The sequence below is a fragment of the Zonotrichia albicollis genome, chromosome 1 (genome assembly GCF_047830755.1).
Source record: "Zonotrichia albicollis isolate bZonAlb1 chromosome 1, bZonAlb1.hap1, whole genome shotgun sequence".
Taxonomy (NCBI): Eukaryota; Metazoa; Chordata; class Aves; order Passeriformes; family Passerellidae; genus Zonotrichia; species Zonotrichia albicollis.
In genome coordinates this window covers 79,161,674-79,181,412 of record NC_133819.1, presented here as the reverse complement: position 1 = coordinate 79,181,412, position 19,739 = coordinate 79,161,674, and the positions used below count along the sequence as shown (strand labels likewise).

Here is a 19,739-nt window from a genome sequence, read left to right as displayed (position 1 = left end):
ATTATGTGAAAGTGTAATTGCAGGAAAGCCATGGAAATGCACAGCGGTAAGGCCAGGGCAAACTAGCCCTGCCCTTACAGGTTTAATAGAATTGAATCCTTCTAATAAAGGTTTAATAGAAGTCATGTATACGCCAGAAGGAAATAATTTGAGGACTGTGCTTGGGGCACATGTAAACAGGTGGCAGTTGTGAAAGCATCAAGTTCAACTGATGCCCTACAGGGGTGGCTCTGTGGCACAAGTTACAGAATCTGCAGCCCATTACCTCAGTAATACAGGAGTGCAAGAAATTTTGATTGCTTATATTGATTGTTATTTGTTCAAGAATTACACAGATTGATAAAACAGTCCACTGCAAAAATTATTCAGTCAATGTATTTATTTAGTTGTGAAATGTTTGGGAATCAGTAAAAGTGAAAATAAATAACTGTGAGAATAAACATTTTTGCAAAGAACTTGCTTGAAAAAAGTACCTAATCAGAATGTCTTGCTTGAAAAAATCTGTCACCCAGATATTGACTGGACAGTCTAGGCTGAACATCAGTAATATTTTTACTGTTTTAGGAAAAAGAAGTTCAGGCAAGTATCTGTTGACCAGAATTTCATTTCATGTTGCTGGTACTGTAGGCCACAAGGGTCATTATGCTTCAATTATTTATTGCATAACTGTTGCTTAGAACTAATTGAATGCACTATTAATTTTAGTGAAAACTCTTTTATGGTACTTGGCCTGACTTGAAGGAGAACACTGCCAGAATCACAAATTGTTGAATTAATAGACTGCATTCATCCAACTTAATACAAATTCTATGAAGACTGAATTTCCACATTAGCAATGAATAACTTGATACCAAGAAAAAAATATAAAATTCATTAGAACAGCTACTCCTGCACTCAATCTTGGAAAATAAATGCAAGCAAAATATACATAGCTTGAGCTTCTACTATATACATGAGCTTCTACATTCTTCCCTATGGTCTTATCTGATTTAATGGCATTATAAAAGTAGGGAATGACAGAGAATATTAGTTAGTTATGAAACACTGAAGGAATCAGATGAAGCTGAAATTAGCTTAATATGTCATGAAGTCTCTGTAATGAGAAACTGAAGAATATTTTGTTAAATACAGAGCTCAGTCACATAAACTTTGTTTTTAATAGTGAAGAATTGCATGCATAGCTCTCAGCAGGATAATGAAATCTAATCCCAAACATCCATCATAAGTCATCCAAATAAGAAGAGGGGGCTTTTTCCCCATATTACCCATTAGTCACCATCAAGTGGGTAAGCTGTACCACATTCCATCCCTGCTTCAAATAATTTTGGAGTGCCGGATGAAATACTCTAGAAAGAAATTTGTGTTGACATTGAAACCAGACAGTCATGCTGAAGGTTCAATGGACATCAGCTGTCTGACTATTTTGCCCAGAGCTGCATGCTCCTTTTTTATTTCTGAGATTCGTTTGTCATGTAACGTCAGCCCTTATTTGATTTTAGTCATGATTTGTCAAGTTTGGTAGCTTTTGGGGTTTTGTGTCTAACTTTGCTAAGTAAGTATAATTAAAAATTTTGAATGTGACAGAATGCAAATTTCATCCTACCCTAGCCTGAATATCAACAGCACTCTGTTCAAACCTGCAACTTCCATGAACTCGAGTGAAGCAGCAGATAACCTTATTTTGATTCACAATCACTATTTTATAATACAACAAAATAAAGAGAAAACAAAGATTAGGTAGACAGGCTGGTTGGTTGTGAGTCAGTGGTCATTTTCCGTTTGTCTTTTACCTTTCTTAAGTTTTCCACTTAAGAAAGTAACTATCCTAATTTATGTTCCAGTAAAACTTGACTTTTAGAATTGAAAACCTTTTCTCTTCTTTATGCCTTTAGAGAGGACTAGTTACATAAAGGTCTAGACAGATCCACTACAAAAACTTTTATTCATTCAGTTTTTCATGCTTCTGCAACATAGGGCAATTAATTTTAAATCTTTCTATGTTTTTTTAATGTAAATTCTTTGTTAAAATGTGCTAAGACATATAGGTATTTGTTCTATGTTGTGCCTCTAAGAAATTAAACTAGTATTAAACATCTTATTTATAGATCAGTTATACTGACCTGTTGTGTTTTATCTTAATCTCTTGTGTGTAAGAGAACATTGGAAAATGGAAGAGCAGAGCAAGTATAATTTTTTCATGTTACAGGTGGAAATAAATACACAAGCTTCCTTCCTCCATACTCTTCTATTCAGTTTACACACACTTAGCTGAAAGTAGAATTTCTTTCTTTCTTTGCCATTCAGTAACTTCAATGCAACTACTCTTATTAGTACATTTAATAAAATATATTTATAACTTGAGTTCTTTGCATTTTCTGAATCTTTATTTGTTTTGATCTTGGATTTCAACAGAAGGTGTATATTAGGATGGTGAAGAAAAACGTGTAAGGTCTTCATTCTTGAAGCAAATTAATTTTGTAAGACAAGTTCTAGCAAAAATATTTTACTTATGAATTTTTCATTGAGATATTGACAGGTTATACTACATAGGGACTATGTAATTTGATAGATGTAAATTCACACACACTATTTTTTTTTTTAATATGTATGTATTTTAAAGATCATATGAACTTCTTCTAAATGAACACTATGAGAAGCTTTAATATTTGTTTTCTTTTCTCTTGGAAAGTTTTATTTTGCTTTGCCTCCAAAACATTTTGATTTTCACTCCTCAAACACAAGACTTTTGTTTATTTAAATTAAATTTAAAACAGAAGAAAATAATTCTAATTCATTAAAAAGAACACTGTCAATCTACAGTTGTATTATCCTTTTTGATTTTAATTTTTTTTTGGCATCTTCTCTTTTAAAAATCTATTACTAGGCCTCCTGTCTGCTAAGCAGTAATGATAAGAGTGGGGATAAGCACAGCTCTTGACTTCTACATTGTGTTTGGAAACATTTTTATTGGTTATCTGACTACATGCACTTGCATTTGGAACGTCAAAAGCAGGCTGTTGTGGAATCAGCCAGGGTTAACCAAATTTAATGTGTTTAACGTGACAGCTAGTCCTATTGAGACTCAGAACCTCCCAAAACAAGACCGAATGGTAAGGAACACTATACCTGCACCTCTGTTTTACAATTGCAAATGTTTTTCGTGCTGCAGAGCTGCAAGGGACATGTATGGAGATTGGTGTCCTAAAGACCTACAATTTTCTTGAATTCCTTTGGAATAAATGCTATAGTTAATGTATCTCCCTGCAGTAGGGCAGCTGGAACTGCCTGCTTCCAGTGACTCACCTCAGGGCTCAGCCCTGCAGGCCCTGCTGCTGACACCTGGCCACTTAGGCCAAATCAGCCCTGCATCAAACACAGGTCAGCTCCACGCCGTCATCATTATCGTCCTCTTTGTCACATTACTGAGAAAAGCTTCGGGAAACTTCATCTCTTTCATATCCAGACTGCTCACCTCACAGTCAGCACATGGCTTGTTTGAATGCACATTTTGGGTAAGAGATGTACACAACTGTACCTGTACACAGGTATTTTTACTTGAGTGGGTGTACATAGATAACTTTTTTTCTGATGAAAAAAGTACTTCTGAGACATAACAGGGTTTGGGGCAGTAGCATGGCCGTTCACAGACCAGATTTGTGTTGAATGCTTAAAGCCTAACACTGTTTCACTTGGCTGGGGCCATGACGAAAAGCTGCTTGGTGCCTCTCTGGCATATCTCTTGCCAAATCTTGGAGTTTTAGTATTCTGAAATTTACTCTGAAAAAACACCCCTCTCCCTTCTTCCTTTGTACTCTGAACTAACACCCCTCTCCCTTCTTCCCCTCGCCACTTCCAACATTCTCCCTTGCACCTTTCTAAGATCAAAAATGCTTTGGCAGGAAGTATTCAGAGATGCTCTCAAAAGCCCAAAGGAAGAACGAGTATTTGTGAGAGAAGGCCTGTCCTTGTGTACAAGCACCTGAGACAGAAACCCTCATTAACAATGTCATGCTCTACTGGACATTAGGAAACCAGTTATCAAGTTGATAACTTCATAAATTGCTTGCATTGTGCTTAATTATGTTTGTTTCCCATTTATTTTTTAATTTAATTTTATCTTCCAGGATAATTCACAGAAATTTAATTACTGCACTACTAAGAGTGTTCTTGGTGTTTTAGTTTGGTTGAGGGCATTTTTGCTTGGTTTTTATTTGGTTAGTTGTTTGGTTTTTGTTTATTATGTTAGGGTCACTTAATTTCCACAAACATTAAAATAAGCTAACATTTTCTGGAAACTGGAATAAAAATGTGTAGAGTCTGATTTTTGAATTGACACCCCAGTTGGAGGTGAAGCAGAAAATATATTCTTTTCTATATTCATGTTAATTTTATCATGTTCTAGCTCTCATCCTGTTTAAATAGGGACTTCAATTAATATTTTGTTATGGAGAACAAATATGGATCATGGAGTGAGATTTGTGAGATGAGTCAATTCCTGTTCCTACAGTGAAGCTGCAGATCATCCATGTGAAGAACAGCAGGAGAATTACGAGTTTAATGTACAGCTGATTATACCAGAATATGAGCATCTAATTCACCTGCACACATTTGAAGATTTTAGTCTTAATACCTTGCCAGCGTTGTCTAATGAAATATTGATAGAAATTTGTCTGACTTAGAGTTCCTATCTTTGTTACTGTGACATTCAATATGCAGATGCTTTCTAAGTACAGCTTTTTAAACATTATTCTTTCAGGATCTGGGTTTCTCTTCGTCAAAGGAATATTCCATAGTAGCTATTTACAGAGTATTTTATACCAATGATGTTTCACTCTGATACAGAAGTAAAATAGTGTAGTTATTTCTTTATAAATATTGAATTAGAAAACAGAGCTCTCATCATCACTTTCTGAGTATATTGCAATACTTTTGGGAATCAAGTTTGACTGTTTTTTTTAAAGTTTTGCTGAAATAAAATGATATGCAATAGAATTATATTTTTTCCAGCTTCAAGTAAATATATCATTCTTGAAAGAAAGGGCATCAACAATCCCTTGCGTTTGATACTCTAGCCTTTATTTTCTATTCGATTCAAGTTTTTTATAATTTCAATTCAAGATGTAGCAATAAAACAGAGTCCATATTCTCACATAAAGAACCTGCAATATTGGATTTTTAATTCTGTGTTGGCTGTCTAACATCCATTACAAAGTGCAAGGATTAGCTTTTTATAAGAGTTTGCCATCTTTTGGGAAATAGTTTGAACCCAGCTTCAGCAGGCTTCCACCCACTAAGATCAGTATAAGGACTTCTGTGTGTCACTAAGGGATTTTAGGAGCGGATCCTCGTTGTTTTCTGCTGACATTTAGCAGACGTGACAAGAAAAACTCATCTCCAGCACTGCTTCATATTTATACTTCATTTCCCTCTGAACCTGAATATCTAGCATGTGATGCACTCTGGATATTTTTCCACATTATTTCCAAGTACATAAAACTATGTAATATGTTTATGTATTTACTCTTAATGCATACCAGATTGAGGGAAATATCAGGAAAAAATCCATTCTTTTTAAAGGATACATTCTTGATCCCTTTGATGTACTTATTACATAGAGAAAAATAAGTGACATATTTTAATGAAAATAATTACCTTTCAGTCTGAACTGAATTTGGTAGAAATCTGGCAATTAACAAGAATGTAAGAATTCATACATGAAACAGAATTTTTCCATTTCAGAAACCCAGATGCTATTTTTATCTATGATGTTTAAAACAGTACCAGGATAATTAACTAAGTAAAATTTCAAAGTTTTGTAAATCGCCGACTGATTCTACAAATGAGTCAACTTTTTGTTTCTGCAGTAGATGCCACAGCCTTGAAAGGATTTAAGCTTTCACTTCTTAGTAGTAAAATTTAGTGTTCTGATATGAGACTCTTCGATTTATGCCAGTCTTAAAATTATCCCAAGATGTGCTGAAATAATTTCTATTACAGTTTACTTAAACCTTAGAAGGTTATATGCTAGATCAAACATGAATCCAACACTCCACCAATTTTCCTTCATAACTTTTTCCTTCCTCATAACTTTCACAAGTAATGATCTATATAATTTATTTTCATTCAAGTAAACAATTTTAAAAGGTAACTTAAAATGAAACACAATGAGGATTTTTTTAAGCAGCAATCATTTGCCTCTTCAGCTATCTGTATTGAACACAAAGTAAATTAAAACAATTTTAATGAGGCAGAAGAGACACACCTTTAAAGCATAAATCTGCAGGATTTATGACAATTATGCAGTGGACATGAGGTTATTGAATAAATACTTGACTCAAACTATGCTAATAAAAATTAATTATTTTCATAGAAGGGATTTCATAATTTTCAAGCATAAAGTTAGAAGCTTCCTCAGTCTCTTTAGTAGAAGGAGAAGTCTAATGACATTTGATAATCACTTTCTTTAAACTTCAAACTAAATGTTTTGATTCTAAGTCCTAGAAGTTTTCCTTACTTTTCTTCAGTGAAAACATTCCTATATTCTAAGGAGGCATTCTAAGGAAAGATTATATCTTGCACAAGGCTCTCTATGGACTCTCTCTGACTTCAGGGCTAAAGCTCAGATTAAATCCTCAATTTTTAATCTCATCAAATAGATTTTCCTTCTGGAATTTATGCCCCTCTATCCTGTCCGCATCACAGCAGCCAGACTTTCTGCCGTGGGCTTAATGTTATGGTGAGGTCTGGATGAGAGGTAAAATGAAAGTATGATTTCAGTTTGACATTGGTCCCTCTCACGCCCACGTGAGTACTGCATGCAGCTTTTGCCATTTTCCCATTCTGTGCCAAAAAAGTAGTTTTTCCCAGGGCTGCCAATCCAACCAGAATATTAAACATGCTTATTTGAAATCTTGAGTCCATTTTTGTAAACTGCTGGAATGACCACCAGTCACTCTATCTAACGTAAATGTAGATCCTGAGATACCTATTTTATGTAAAAGTTGCTCCAAATTCTACTGAAGGCTAAATTTAATAATATATTCTTTTTTTTAATCACATATGGACTCTGGGATTCATTTGTGATAGTTGTCTGTGGAATGAAAGAAGGCACATGTATACTGGAGATGCAGACTCAGTTTTCAAAAATCTGTAATCAATGTATTCCTTTCAAAAACTGTGTGCTAAGCAACACATTTTAAAAGGATTTTTAGTTTGCTGTGGAACTCATTTCTTAAAACTGCTAGGTAACTTGCGTATGAAGGCTAAGATATAAAAAGTGGAAAAATTGAAAGGCAGGCCATCTTAGAGGCTTTTGGCTTTCTATGGTGACAAACAACAAGATGTCAGAGAACTCATCAGGCAAAACAAGCAGAAATATATGAAGATGATGAGCATACTTTTTACTTTTTTTTTTTTTGGTAACTCACGAATATTTATTTAGTGGATTTCAAAAGATATACAGAAGATTACAAAAAAAAAAAAAAGGCAATCAGACAATATAAATTCACAGTTTTAGTCATTGTCAGTGGCAATATTTACATGTTTGAGTTGAACTCTGATTTTTATCTAGAATTTTATTCTTTATTATTGATTTTATTTAGAATTTTTCTTAATCTTTGGGCTTTATATTTTGAAATATTTTAAAAGGCTTTACTTTGCCTGTAGTAGTAACTTTTCTAATAATTATTATTTATGTTACTTAAACATTTTACTTGATTTCCATTCCAAGACAAACATTCTCACAAAACTAAAAGTCATGCTGAGGAAGTTTAGAGTTTTTAAGAAATATTCAGTTTTACTAGGGGCCAAGATGCTGGGGAAAGGTAAAGGAAAGCAAAATGGTTAAATGCGAGACCTATGTTTTAGTTTTTGTTACTTTTCTAATATACAGCAAGAAGGAATTTCTTGAAGACCCATTCTCTCTCTTCAAGGAAGAAAAAGATTGTATTCCTTTTCCCATTGAGATCTTCTGATGCAGAAGTATTGCAAATTGCTAAACAGTTTAAAAGCTATAAAGCTGCTGCCAAATTAGGTATGGGCACAATCTGAATAGGAGGTTCAGAGGACTGTAGTCTCAGGATCAAGGAGCCCCTTGAAGGGAGTAGTTATCATTCCTCTTCATTGTAGTCACAGCGTCATTAGCACTTTTTGTCACAGTTTTTACCTTGCTTTAGAATGGTAGACTAAGGCTTGTTAATGGATAAAATTAAAACAAGACAAGAAGGCACAGCAGTAAAGCTATGTTAAAACCTATAATTGTAGTGATAAATATCATTATTATCTATTACATCAAGTAAAATACTACAGAAGAGAATGGAAAATAATATGTTTCTATGGCTTGCACTAGGTCTTTCCATATTTTAATTGGTTTTCCCACCTGTTAAGCTATGCAACTGTTGTTTTTCACTCCAGGAACTTTAAGTGGGGGAATATAAGACTGACTGAAAGTCTTCCTTATCTTAGACACAGTTGTACAAAACATCCCTTCACACTTGGTAACATGTGAAGTGGTCCTAGCTGTCGATGCAGCATGTTTGCACCACACTTGTAGCCCAGAGGGTCAGACTCTGCTGTTCTGGGGAGGTGTCAGAGCAGGTTCTGCATGAGCTTGTGCATTGCCGTGGGGTGAAAATTCCCTGCCAGTTAGAACTGGCATAGGCAGTGGCAGTTCTCTGCATGACCAGTGCACAGCTACATGCCCGCAGGTTTTGGAGGATGTTTGCTGCTCTGTATGAAGTTGTACCTTTGAAATATTGTAACAAGAATTTCAGAAGAGATCTTTGAGAGAGTACTTTACTTCTAGGCTCTGTCACAGCTGTCCTCATAGTAACATCTGGCTATAGTCAAGAGTATACTACATCATGGTACTTTAGAGTGGCTTGAGGTCAGGCTGAACTTTTTCTCTGAGGGTGAATTGTTGGCATTTTTCATTTCAGAAAGCATGGCTTTGTTCTTCTATATAATTCAGGGCTCCTGTGGGAAAATGCCAAAGATTTTCCCTCAGTGTCATGTTCAAGGCAGCTACAGAGACACAGGTCCTGACACTGCCCATTTCCCTGGTGAGGCCTGGAGATATTTGTGGTGGAGATCTTAAAAAGAACATCTGCTCTATAGAGCATAATCATGATTTTATGCCCCAATTTACATTTCTAGGAAATACATGGTCTGCATGAAACAATGAGTTCAGGACATTAGCTTGAAAAGCAATCAATATATCCTTATTAGCAGGAAATACAAATTCTTCAAGATGCTTTTCATCTTTTTGATATACTTTGAAGCAGTTTTTCAAACTTGATGGATTTTGGGGTTTGAGATCATTAGTATACTGCATCTTCTTAAAGTGTCTCTTATAGAGTGCCAGTTTCTTCTACATTTTAAAATATTTCTCCTCCTCAAAGAATTTACTTAACATTGAAGAGCATAGGCTGTTTATTGTTTCTTGGTAGATTAAATTTTCATTTAGAGAGTCTGGTTCTGCTAGATAAACATTTTTTTTAATCTGAATTATTTCTTAGAAAAAACAGTCTGCACTCCATTGGCTCTTCAGCACTTCAATGACTCTTTTGCAGCTCTAGAAGAAGAAATAAGACGCTTTCCTGCACATTCTTCTCCACTGGATCTGTGTGTTGAACCCTCACATTTTTTTATATTGTGGAAGATCCTGATGACACAGTTCCTCCTCTCAGTATGGCACCAGTGCACCTCAGTCTCTGAGCATCCCTAGCTCTGAAGGCATCTTACTGGTAGGGCTCTGACTTTGCACCACATCTGAGGAGAGCTTGCTCTCAAAATATGAAAGAATCTCAAGTACCTGGTAAAAAAGCCTTCTCCATTTCGGAGACTCACTCAATATTTAACTCACTTGCAAAGGGCAGGGAATGAACATTGCAAAAGTTAGTTAAATGTATTTAGCAATTTTTCTGTTCTAGGCTCAACACGAGACCTGAATTTGAACTTGATCTAAACCAGAAGGACATTAATTTTGCTCACCATTAAAAGACCCTTTCCTGAGGTCATCAGGTCATGTCTTTAATTTCCACTCATCAGATTTCTCAGTGTAATGTTGGTTACATTGTACAGACACCTGCAGAAGAAATGTCTGGTCATCTTCAACAACTGTTGAGCAAGTTAATTTCCAAATTAATGAATACCCTGGCTTTTTAAAAAAATTCTAAAAACCACTTCTGAGTTCAGACTTCATGGCATACCACAGCCTATTTGCTGAACAGAAATGATCTTTTGTGTATTTTTCAGAGGGACAAGCTAGTGTTCAGTCATTTCTCCTGAAAAGACTCTTAGCTTTTTAAGAAATATTTCTCATTTCTCTCTATTAGTAATTTCTCTAAAAATGTATAGGCTTACAAAACTCTAGTTTGTATTTTGTTTGTGTGATCGCATCCTTTTGAGGTGTCATCCTGAAATTATGAAAGCTGTCACAGCTGATTAATAACTATTCTGATTTAAGAAAAATTGGAATACAAGTAAGATTGTTTAATCATTTTCATGGTTTTAAACCTAACATAATTAGATTAAAGTCTGTCATTCAATGTATAGCTGAATTTAACTCACTTAGTTTAAAAACCAGACTCAAAAAAATTAATAATTTAAAAAGTACACAAACAAGATCATGTGCAATTGTAGAAAAAGATACAGCTTATGAATACAGATACACTTGAAGATAAATTGCTTATCATTACAGATCTCAGTTATTTTGACAGAATTAGAACAAGTTAATTGAAATCCATTCCTCTTTTTCTGCCTGTCCTTTTCTCCCTCATTAAAAAGTGATTGATTTCTGAGCCATTTAGTTCAAACCAAAATAAAAGTTTGTTCTTTTTTGATTTTATTAGTTTTGCTTGATGTTACTCTTTCAACAGAGATGTGAATGATCATGACAGGGTTTAGTTAAGTTTAATAATATTCCTGAAATTGTGATGGCTATGGTGCTGGGTACATATCTTGTTCCTTATTTCAACAACCTTCCAATTTTGTGCTCTAAATAATTTGGCAGCTTCTTGTTCTGCACCAAAACCAACATTTTAACACAGTAGGTAAGACGATGCTGTTTCAACACAGGCACTAATTTAGTCAAGCTCAGCTTGATATTCAAAATTTCACTTGGAAGCTGTAATGCAAAGTTGTGCTTGTTTTCCAACAAAGAGTGAAATTAGTCACAGCAGTAGTTCTCTTCTTTGAGACATGTATGCATATCTTGTCAAGAAAGATGATACATTTTTTGGCATTTCACCATCTTTTAAATATCATTCCGTTGTTTTGAAAGTCCTCAAGGATTTTTATTCCATTATGAAATGTACCCGCTAACTTCAGAGTTCTGAGCAATTTATTTGATTTCTTTTAATATCAGACTTAACTATGTCTACTATTATTAGCATATTTTAAATGTGCTACTGCATGTCTGGCTGTTTTTAGTGGACACTAAGACTATCTAACAGAAACTGCATCTCCTCATGGACTTTCTCATTTTATACAATTATATGTATAAATGCATGTCTATTATTACTGTGGATCATCACAGCTAGAGCCCAAAAATGCAGTAAGCAATGCAAAGATTTCCATAAAATCTGGAAGATAGAATGACTGCAATAGACACCTGATTTTTAAAATAATTTTTGTACCATATTTAAACATAATAGCAAATATTATGTAATGAATTTTTATATTAGCTGATAAACATATAATATATGAATATAAAATATATGTTTCAGCAGTTTGAGTGCCTGGTCAGCACAAAAAACACTGTTAAGATGAAAGGATTTCTTAGGGTTGGTACTGAATTCACCTATATTTTCCTAAACAAAATCTACACAAAGATATAGTGAAAAACGCATATTGTATGACTGATGTACTTTAATAATTCAATCTTACCATTAAGTATTTGCATAACTGCTTTGGCAAACAGCTCAAATATAAGCATGTACTTTCTATTTCAGCCTGGCTCTTCAATATTATGTTTACTTCATTTTATAAAAAATCTATCCTGTGAGACAAGGTGCACAGAAAACATCTTTCATCATGCCCACTGAAATTGGAGGAATTTGAGACAAAATACAGAAACCAGTGGAGAGATGCATTTCTATCTAAGGCTGCAAAGAAGAGGTTTTGCCCCGAATCCAATAGAGAACTCCCTTGGCTCAGTCATCTTCCTGCAAACAACACACTTTTGGTCAGAAAACACCTCTATTGAAGGGCTGAATGCTGTATTTGATACAAAGATATCCTAAGACAGGAACTGTTTGAGACTCATTAACTTTCAAAAACTGCCTGGTGACCTTCAGGAACTAACTAATAAGAAATCATATTTTAAATCACAAAGATAGAAGTCTTTGCTGAAGAATGAAATTTCCTTTTTGGGAAGGGAAATGAAATATTGTGAAACAGAAAAGAAAGTCTTGCAAACACTCTGGAAAGGAGATATGATCAAATGAAATGCAACTGTAAAAACAAAAACAAACCCAGAAAATGGGGAGATTATTGACAAGAAAATGGTCTGGGAAGAAATCAGGTGCAGTGCAAAGGACCAAATGAGGCCAAAACTAACTTCACAAATGTTGCAAAAGCAAGGGAATAAATTGAGGATGAAGACATAACTTGGAGGGGAAGATATGAGGCACATGTCATGGATGCTCAAAAAAAAAAAAAAAAGGTTCCTCAAAGTGAAAATCATCAAAAGGCATGCACAGTCATCAAGTGCAGGCACATGCACCAAAGCTTGTCCAAACTGATCTCCGTAGAAGGCCAAAACAGAAAACAAGGACTTGGGAACACTCTGGGATGGAGATACAATCAAAGGAAATGAAGGGAAAAAAAAAAAAGAAAATTGGGAAATTTAGTGACTACAAGAAATTGGTCCATGAATAATAAATCAGGTGTAAATCAGGTGCAGGGAAAAGGACCAGAACCAGCCAAAACTAACCTCACAGATGTTGCATAAACAGGGGAAAAAATCAAGGACAAAGTCACAACTTGGAGGGGAAGATATGAGGGACATGGCATGGATACTTAAGGAAAAAAAAATGTATTTCCATGATGAACCCTAAAATTTTAAATTTATTTTTGTTATAATTATGCATCAGTACTGGTACTTGTAAACTTGGCTTCAGTTTTGGCAGTTTTAGTATCTGATTCCAATTTTAAAATCACATTTGAATCTTCTAAATAGTATGAGTAGAGTAACCTATATTATGAAATTTCTACATACCACCAGATATTTTCACTATTGCATTGCTTATATTTAATTATCCAAGATTAGTGTTGAGTATTCTGTATTTCATACACTTAAAAATGGCTATTTTATGCCAGGACTTTCTCTATGGTAGTGTATAGGTGAATAGACTTTCCTGGAAGAATGCAAATGTTGACTAATAAAATAATGTTGTGTTGACAGTAAGATAATATTACATTATTAATAATATGTAGGTGTAGGTTCTGCCTCCAACACTGCATTCAGAGCATTGTCTTTCTCTTAATTGACAATTAAATTGTCATGGAAATAGAAAATATCACAAAATCACAGAAATTGCTGAGTTGGAGGGATCACATCAGGATCATCAAGATCAACTCTGGCCCTGCACAGGACACCCAAAGTGCCTGAGAGCGTTGTCCAAATACTTTTTGAAGTCTGTCAGCCTAACGCTGTGACCACTTCCCTGGGAAACCTGTTCCAGTGCTGGAAGTAAAGTGAAGCTGGTTCTTTAAGAGGATAAGAGTAGTTGAGTATCGGTCTAGTTTTACACATAAACTTTGAATGTAAACTCATGACACATTGCTTATCCTAATTATAGCCTTTTAGGAGCCTTAGAGGTTAAAGCTCAAATTACTAAAGGGCACGTGGCCCCCTGAGGTGCTTATTCCTTCCTGCAATGGGTATATCTGGTGCAGGCAGATGTGTGGTCACTCTGCCCGTACCATAAGCTCATTGTAGAGTGACTGTGTTAGCAAAGCAGAGAGCTTGAGTCAATACATTCTGCCTGTTCAGCTTCTGGTTCAGTTCAGAGCTGATTCATTTAGTTGAGTATGGGCAAAGGGAGCCTGCACCTTTCTCCAACATAAGGCTGATGTCTCCTGTAGCAAGCACTTAACAACCTCTAAGAAGTGGCTCCTAAAATTATAGTGTGCGAACCATTAGCACCGAGGTTACTTCAAAGCAGTCAGTGCATATTTTATGAGCAATAGAAACCCTCCTGCTAGAGTGCCTAGCCCAGAGCTAGCTGGAATTGCTCCTGTTGCTGCTGGTATGGGAATCCTTACCCCAGAGTGTGGGAGTCTTCTCAGCAGTCATTTTGAGCTGCATGTGACACCTTTCTTCTGAATACACACCATGTGTTCAAGCACAGTGATGTTCCTTATTGTAGCTTAAGGTGTTGAAATAAACATCTAAGCCTTTATGTCAGTTCAGTCAGTGAGAAATTTTGTGATTTGTTTTCCTTTTGAAGTGCATGCCCAGAGGAGGACAAATATGATGATAAAAACTGATATATAATTCTATGCTAAATTTTCTTAAGTTGCTTTATTGAAATTTAGAGTTGATAAATGCTTGATTTGACATACAACTGGATTAATCACAGTAGAAGTTTCTTTAAAGAAAATTGAGAAAACAGTTCATAAGACCCTCCCCATTTTTTTTCTTTATTCTCCCAACAAATATTTTAGTAACTTTAAAATCAAGAAAAGCAGAATACTTAGTGATAGGACAAGAGCTAATGGTTTCAAACACAAAAGAGAGTAGATTAAGATTGTCTATAAGGAAGAAATTCTTCACTATTATGATTTGAAGCAACAGAAGAGGTTGCCTGCTGAAGCTGTGGCTATCCAATCATGGAAGTGCTCAAGGCCAGGTTGGATGGAGTTCTGAACCACATGGTCTAATGGAAGGCATCTGTGCCTATGGCAGGTGGTTTGGAACTAGATGTATTTTAGGGTCCTTTCTAACCCAAATAATTCTGTGATACTATGATAAATTAAAACTACACTACCCTGCATATCATGGCGCATTATGACTCTCAAAAATAGTCTCAATAATTAATTTTGTAGTTTGGGTTAAACATAACTTGAGGTTGCTTTCATACAAATTAAACATGCTTCTGCTCTCTTTCTTACACTATCATTGCAGTTCAAGTGAGATGTCACTAAAAACTTAATGCAGAGCAAAATATGCATAGGTAAATTGAGTCTGAAAAATCAGGTTACTGCAAATAAGGCTTACAGAACAAGTGTCTTTTGTGTGGCTTGATATAGTGCTTAACTATAATTTGTGGTTTGTCCATGTCCATCTATTTTTGGACTCTATATGCAACTTGTTCCTTTCCAGTTACTAATTCAACAGTTCAGCAGCTATATATTTTACCTGTATTATACCAACTGGTCCTGGATCCCAAATTGCTACAGCTACACTTACCACCCTAAGATTAGGGGAGGGATTGTCCTCTTGCACTCAGCACTGGTGAGGCCACGCTTTCAATCCTGCGTTCAGTTCTGGGCTCCTCTTACCATGAAGAATGAGGAGCTGGAGTGTGTCCAGAGAAGGGTTCAGGGGAAGAGTTTGGAGCACAAGGCTTATGAGAAGCAGCTGAGGGAACTGGGGCTGTTTAGCCTGGAGAAAAGGAGGCTCAATTAATTAATAAATTATTTTATTGCTCTCTACATCTACCTAGCCACGTGGGGGGTGGTGTTTTCTCCCAAGTAGCAAGTGACAGAAGAGGAGGAAACGGTCTCAAGTTGCACCAGAGGAAGCTTAGGCTGGATATTAGGACAGATTTATTCATGAAAAGTATTGGAACACGCAGATCAGGGAAGTGGTTGTATCACCCTCCCTAGAGATACTTAAAAGATGTATAGATGTGGCACCTGGGGACATGGTTTAGTGGTGAGCTTGGTAGTACTGGTTTAATGGCTGGATTCAATCTTAAAGGTCTTTTCCAGCCTAAATGATTCTATGAATCTAATAGCATTCTAACAGGTTTCTACTCCTGTATCTCCACTGAGGGGTCACCTGTAAAACAGGCAAAATGGAAAAATATATTCTCAGCATATATAAAAGTTGACTCAAATATTAATTTTATACATGGAAAATGCTATATATATATATATATATATATATATATATATATGCGCTCAGATAAGTGCCATAATACCTTACAGTTGCTATGGTAACTAGAGAGCAGCTGAGGTTCGCTTTTTCTATATTTAGAAAAAATATCTAAAATATCTCAACCAACTAAAACCTAATATTGCTAAGAAAATAGTACCTAGAAAGGACCTATCAATTATGCAATAAATGCATTTAATTGATCCTTCTGAGGCATGTCTATATGGGGGCACATGTGAGAAAACTTCCTGGCCTGACTGACAGCAAGTGTAAGCTGTGTAACCCATGAAAGGGCCCATGTATTCAGCTGTAGTTTCAGACTAGCTTGGGTTTCTAGATTACAGTCAGCTTGGTAAGTCTGTCCAGGGCACAGGCTAAGTATGTTTATTTGTGACTTCACCTGCCCAGACAAAATGCTTCAGTTTCAGCTGGACTTCTAAATTGTAAAATGATCGGTCCCCTATGTTGTTGAGGATTGCAGATGTCCAAAATGCAGCCTTCATTCAGAACTCATCTGCTGCAGACAGTCACACTGAGCCCACGGGAGAGGTTACAGGTCTGTGAAGCTGTGGGAATGACAGAAACCCCTAAAAATGGTGAAAAATCATGGACAGGCAGTTTAACCTCTGATTAATGCTAGTTGGTCTGGAGCTTAGCAGGGAAGGCTGCATGTTAGGGGCATTTTACTCCTCACAACCAAAATGCAGAAAATACCCATATTAATGAGAATTCTGATTTTAAATCAGGTGTGAAGTGGAAATCAGTTTATGTGAGACTGAAAAGCACCAGTTGAAAAGTTCTCCTGTACTCTCTAGAAATCTGGTTGCCTACTTTTTCTAAGGCTACTTCATTGAAAATATTTGTTAAGTATTTTAGCTACTAGTGTACTGAAAGACATACCTTGACTGAGCACTGATCATGCAACATCTCTTAGTTGTGAGTAAACCCTCCTAAACATCTTGTATGAACTGCCTTTAAAAATTATATCACTGAGAAGTTACATTAGATGCTTAGTTTGTGCATTCAGTTAAACTTATCTGTTTAACATAAATGTTAAACAGATAAATGTATGTAAACATCTGTTTAAACATATGTAAACATCTGTTACATAAAGACCAAGCTGAGTAAAATCAGGTTTCTCCCTTAAATTTTACTGTAGGTCTCCAGCTGAAAGCCTGCATAGTAGAAGATGCAGCTATAGCTACTTATTGGCACTTGTGGCTATCACCAAGGAGTTTTGAAAAACAGATGGGTTGAGGCTGAAAAGAAGCAATAGAAAATAAGCAAAGTGACTGCTTTAATTAGTATTATAGTTAATGCTGGTACCCTTAAAATTCTCTGGAAAGTTGATATCTAAAATATAATGACCAAATTTATCAGTGTGTTGGTCCACTGTGTTGACCCAATTGAGTTTTGTGAGCAGTGCTGTGGTAAAATACACAGATCTCTATCTTTTTGTTCTTTTCTACATTTCAGACCCATGCATGCTTTTTATAAGACAAAAAGGTAGAGTGGATGCATATGAATTTGAAAATAATCATAGCATGCTGTTCTGTTTTATTCTTGATTTATAGTCTCTCTTCATCCAGAGCATTTTACAGTCTGTGTCTCCCTGCTTTAAATACAGACAGATACTGGGTGGGTGATGTGAAAATAGAGGGCAAGAAATTTGATTTTGAGAAAGGGGAAGGTGTCTGATTTTGCTTTACATGAATTCCGTGTATATTTTAAACGCAGTTTTATTCAAACACAATCTATTTTGGTTTTTTTTCCTAGAAGAACAGGTAAGAAGAATATTCTATTATCTATTCATCTATTGTTCTGTTCCTGCATTAAGATGTATCATCTGCTGACTGTTATCTGAGAAGAATTCCATATTAAAGTGCATGAAAGTGACAGTATAGTGTTCATATTTGTTTGTGTGAATGTTCATGCTTATATCCAGGATAACTGACCAATAAAAATACTGTGTTTCAACTATAAAAACCAGAAGAGGCCAATGTATGAATCTTAAAAAAAAAAAAGGTGAAATACTCTAGTATCTTATAAAATCATTCCAAGCCATTGTGTGAAAATGGCAGTGTCATCTACAATCCATTGTGTGCATGGGGAAATAATACCAAACTAAATTTCTGAATCCAATCAAAGCTGACATTTCTTAACCTATTTTATGGAAGGCTAACTTAAAATTCTATTTGGTTTTTTACTTCCTCCAGTCTCTACTAGCATTCTCAGTTTCATAGGGTTACCTAGGAAACTGACAGGGATAGATTTCATGATCAGGAAGGAATAGGTTTGGAAAGTACAGCCGTTTCCCTCCATAGCTGCTGAATTTGCCTTTCCCCACAGATATTTTTTTAAATGGAAGTATTTCTCCACCTGCTGGCTTCAAGGAGGATATTGCAGCCTTCCAAGCAGACAACTTCATACAGGCAGTGGAATACCTGCATAATAAAAGTCTGTTTGGGATCAACAACATTTCTGTGCTGATACTCTGGAACTGCTGCATCTGTAGTAAGTAGTTTTGGAGCAGGTTAGTCTATTTTTAGCTCATTCACTCAAGGGAAATGGATGCAATCCAAAAGATAACATTGCCTCACATATCTCTATTATCTCTATTATAAGTGAGACAATTCTGTGAAGGCAGCCTGTGCTGTTCAATCTCAAACAAATTATTCAGGACCCACTCTGAGGCCTTTCTAGTGCCTTAGATATCTACGTGTAGACATCATGTATGGATACTCAATTGCACAACGTGCAGAAATATTTACAGCTAGAAAGGCAATATCCATTATCTGATAGGGAGGATTACAGCAAGTGATTACAGCTTTCAGGTATATTCTGAAAAGTGCAAAGCCTGCAACACTAGACCAGAGACATAAAAATTATTTGTGCATCTAGAAGCCACAAGTAGAAGATGAGACAGTGAAAGTGGATGCTATATAGACTTTCTGTGTCTCTGTGAAGCTTTTTGTTGTTGTTGCTGGTTGTTTGGGATTTGTTTTTGTTTTTTTTGTTGTTGTTTTCTAGGGGACTTCTCTGTTGCAGTATTTTTTATTTTCTGGCTCAATATTTTGAGATTGAACACACATTGTCCTGAAGGAATTGGTATGCATTAACTACAGAAGTTGATGCTCTTCACATCATACCAGGCAGTCTTTTATGATGCAGTAAGTTGGGATGAGCTTATTTGGTTCAGAAATAATATTGCATAGAAAAATGCAAGAAATATCTCAGTAGATGAGACTTCCTATGGAAGCTGATGGAGCTGTGTACATTTTGTTTTGTAACACATCTGTAACCTTGTGGCTTCTTCAGTCTGTCCTTTTGCTGATCACCAGTTTGCAACATATGAAAAAAGTACTTCCAAGTCCAATATCCTGCAAAACTGCCGTACGTGGTGCACCAGAATAAAACTACAGAATGCCTGTCTGTAAACCCTGCACTTACAGGTGATGAAAATCACCTCATTTTCTTCTTTGTACTTAATTTCTTGATTGATTTAAATGACTTTAAGCCTCCTGCTATTGAAAATCTTAACTTACCTGCATATTGTGGACTGATGCTTGTGTGACAGTCAAAATCCTACTTGAGCTAAACCTGATTGGTTTGCTGTGTTTGATATAGTGTTTTA

At 35.7% G+C, this 19,739-nt stretch overlaps 1 long non-coding RNA gene across 3 annotated transcripts in view; it reads left to right on the top strand.

Moving 5' to 3' along the window:
- LOC113458909 (uncharacterized) overlaps positions 1-19,739 on the top strand; it is a 219,976-nt gene that overhangs the window by 49,297 nt on the left and 150,940 nt on the right. The window contains exons 1-2 of one of the 3 annotated variants that reach the window (XR_012581166.1): positions 17,512-17,889; positions 18,455-18,638. The exons of 1 other annotated variant lie outside the window; for it this stretch is intronic. This is a non-coding gene — a long non-coding RNA (uncharacterized LOC113458909). Of the gene's footprint in view, positions 1-17,511; positions 17,890-18,454; positions 18,639-19,739 lie in introns of those variants that run through there. One more of the 3 variants, XR_012581162.1, reaches the window with a different exon arrangement.